Below are 4280 nucleotides of genomic sequence, written 5' to 3' on the forward strand. Positions count from 1 at the left end.
TTCTGAATTATCTGTGTTCCTTCAGCAGCTTCAGTAAAAAAGTCAAAATAATTAGTATTTTGGAGAAAGAATACATAGAGGCATTCTAGGGCTTTGAGTCTAATCACCTGTGACATACTGAGTTCTTCCAGTCAACTAGGAGGTATGCCATACACACTGTTGTTCTTTGAACTCTGACTAGTATAAATACCTATAAAAATGTATCTGGATTCATCAGTCCTAAACATACTTCACTGGAAGTTTTGACCCTTCCCATATTTCCAACCTGTCATCACCTCCTGATCACAGGTTCTTATTACTTCCACTCTGAGCACCTCAGTTGATCATGAGACTGGCCCTATCTGTAGCACAAACAACTTGTCATACCTGCCCTCCAGTTTCTCTGTTTCCTTTATCTATATCTTGGTACACAGTGTGATTATGGATGGAAATATTTGGGTACATCATTGCTTCAGTGAATTTCACTATGATTTGGTGCTGCTGTGATCCAAGTTAATGTCACAGCATGGATTTCTCACCTATAGATATTCAGCAGTGTCGGGACCATTTACCCTGGAGAGGTGGTGGAGAGCCTATGTCAAGTGTTCCTCAACAGTCTGCTTGAATCATTGAAAGTTCTAAGATGTTCATCACGACTACCCTAGAGCTTTACAGTCTATGAAACATGGATTGAAAGTAAAAGATCAAGACACAACTATACCTGGGGTGTTACTAAGAGTGGTGGAGAAATCAAATCTTCCAAGCTTCTCACTAGAGATGGCTTTAGGAATCATTTGCCATCCCCAGCACAAGTATATATAAGATTTGACTTCATATGAAAGAACTCAAGGACAGTGCTGTTTCTCAAAACAGTGGATGAGATCACCCATTTGTGCCTGTTCCATCTTTCATCATCACTGAATGAGCCTCCCTAACATAAACCCCTCAGTGAATAGGTGTCAGACACTCCAATAGCTGTCTGCTACCCAAAATTGTGCATGACTAGGAAACCTGAATTATGACAGGTTCAGAGATTTTGTAGCCCTGGAGAAGTTTAGTTCCCAACAATTGAATCTTTCTCAAGACACTTACTGCTACAAGCTCTTTGAGGACTTGGTGGCTGATGCAATTAAATCACTTTTCCAAAGCCATCGGTGTAATATATAGCAGAAAATGCTGCCCCTAACCAGTGTACTTTAGTTTCTGTTGGTTGCCCAGGTAACAGCTGCAGTTATACTTTGTATTACTTTTGTTACTTAGAAAGCGATTGGTCACTATGATGCATACTGTAAAAACCAATGAAAGATGGCCAAATATTTACCTTTGCACTTTGCATTTTCAATCACATGAAAACTTCCCTCCCTGCACCTTCACAGCTTGACATTGTTTCTAGAAGTCAGTGCTCACTGATGTAAATAAATCTACCTCCGAATCCTGAGTGATGCTTTAGTGTTTCTGTTTGTGCTGCACCTCATGTGCTATCTAGGAAGACCAAGAATTCTGACCTCTCAGCTCACTGATTGTGGCCCTTGAGGATGTAACAAGGACTTCTCCATGTAGGATTGGGAAGGTACACACTTGAGATTTCTTGAGTCCTCTTGGATTTGAGGAAGATTCATAGCTCCTTGTTCAAAAAGTTCATACCGGATACAAAAAGGAGAAGAATGCAGTGTGCTCACCTGTTTGCTTGTCAGAATCCCATAAGACCTCCAGGGGCACTCCAGTTAGTCTGTCTGTCAGACCTGCTCAGCTTGTGCTAAAAGAGAACCTGAGCATCTTCTGTAAGCCACGGTACCCTCCATGGAATTGGGCTGGAATATTAACCTCTGAATGTTTATTGAATGTGTGAGTGAGTGAGTGGAAAGTAATGGACTGCTTCATCTTTGCACCAAGCAGAGAAGCACTGGTTGACTGGCTAACAGGGTCCTCTCATGGGTTCTGGGGTGATCAAACTATGGCAAAAACACTTGGATCCAGTCACTAAGGTCTGCCTCACCCCTTTACTTTTGCACTGTAATAGCCACTCTCCTGATTAAGAAAACTGAAAAGCTCACATTAGGCTGTTGAAAATGTAGAAATACCACATGCTGTACTGGATCCCAAGACCTGTTTGTCATACCTGTCCATCAGTTTGGCTCCACCAGACCATGACTACCTGGCATTGCCTGATGAACTATCCTTGAGTACACCAGACATAAAATAATTCCCCTGAAAGTCTCTGAGTATGCTATATTTAAGGATGGAAGTAGGTCTGTCAGAAATGCAGACCAACAGGCTAGATGTATATTTTTCACCTTGTGACATTATTTTGACCATTTTGCCAAGGCTTTCCCAATAGGATGGTCAGCACAGTGAATTAATTCAGACCCTCAATTCATCTCAAAATGATAGAGTCTACTTCTTGCTGCTGCTGTCTGGAAATCTACCAAAACAATAAACATCCTGAACCAAAAAACAAACAAACAAAAACACCTTTTCTGTTTACCCACAATGTGAAACTTGTGCTTTGTACTCACAAGGCCTAAGTCTCCTCCAGGCATCCAAATGATTGAAATATAGCCCCTTAAAAACTAAATAAAAGCCTTATTAAAGTTATAGATAACTCTTGTTGTTTATATGCACTTACTCAGGCAGGCCCAAGACATTCCCCGCACAAGCTGACAAGATATCAAAAGATTGTATCATCCTACTCTGAGAAATCACCCCTGCATATGGCCTACACTTGACCACTAATAGTGATAACAGATGGATATTTGTAGTTGATACAACTAAATACAAAGTATGTAAAATGTATGAGTCACAAATATCTAAAGTAGTTTAAGAAATAAAATTATGATCCTATAGGAAACGCTTAAAACCAGCTCCAGAAATATTTAATGAAAGTATCAGCTATATCTGTGGCCACCTTTGCACACATATATTACTTAGGTGTGCATAAACTAGGGGCTGGGGATTTAGCTCAGCGGCATAAGCACCTGCCTTGCAAGCAGGCGGTCATGAGTTCAATCCCCAGTACCGATAAAAATGAAAAAAAGACGAAAAAAGGTGTGCATAAATTACTTCTAGAACTCTTATAATTTCAGAAACTCAGCCTTATGGCCACTATTCCAGGGTTAAAAGAGCGCACTCTGTAGAGTTTACCTATATTTGACATGTCCTTGAAAGCTCATTCTAAGTAACATATCCAAAGGTCTTCTCTGGTCCTTCCAAATGCTGCACCAATCCATGCCCTTCTGAAGCCTGAGAACACCATTGACAGGACTGCACCACACCTCAAAGTATTGCTCCCTTTGATTTCTGTGTCTCTTCAGGATTCTTAACCCAATCATTGCATCAGCATTCCTATTTGTTTGATATTGTATTGTTTGCTTCCAGTTCTCTTTGAGCTGTGATTTATGCCTTACTTTTATGGATCAATGTCCTGAGAGACTAGAAAACAGCCACTTCTGAAGCCCTTTCCCTTTTCTACAATAGACCAAGATTTAGTGATTACCAAAAGCACACTGCACACACTCCAGGATCAAACTGACTCTTTTGCCACAATAGCATTAAATCACATGTCTATGAGTCATGTAGGGAGAGATTCTATAATAAGGGAAAAAATGTCAAATACGTGGTGGGAATTTTCAATCTTGTCAACTTTGTTTAGGTCCCATTCAGGGTCACTGAAAACTCTAATGTTACTGCTTCTAGTTAAATCTTGTATAATTAATTGGCTTGACAGATTTATCTCATATCACGTATAAAATGCCCAGCAAAGAGTTGCCAGGAAATAAAAAAAAAGGAGAAAGGTAGCACAAAATATCCCACACCTAGGAAGAAAATTTCAAGTTCTGCTAGTTACCCTAAAACAGTTATTGTTTCAGTTTCTGTTACTTATATTTCTTACAATTGGTCACTGTATTACATAGCTGGCTATTATGATGCACATGGTAAGACCAAATCAAAGAGAATCCTACACTTTACCTCTGTATTTCTGTTTTGCCACCCCATAAAAACTTCACTCCCTACACCTTCAGGGCTGATATTTTTTTCAAAGTCAGTGTCCGGGAACATAAACAAACCTGTCTCTAAATCTTGGGTAATGTTTAAGTGGTTCTGTTTTCCATTGTTGTAGGAGTCAATTTTGCATAAAGAGTTTTAAATGCATTTACCTCTTATAATCAAGATGTATTTTCCCTGAAGATAGCACTTCCATGCGGCAATCACAATGGTAGATTTTTTTCATGATGAATCTTACACCATATATACACAGGCAGGGAGCCAGAAATGAAGAGGGAAGTCAAGTCTCCAAGCTACCT

Source organism: Cavia porcellus, unplaced genomic scaffold, assembly GCF_034190915.1.
Source record: "Cavia porcellus strain 051 isolate PalLab524CR breed Dunkin Hartley unplaced genomic scaffold, mCavPor4.1 scaffold_7, whole genome shotgun sequence".
Lineage (NCBI taxonomy): Eukaryota > Metazoa > Chordata > Mammalia > Rodentia > Caviidae > Cavia > Cavia porcellus.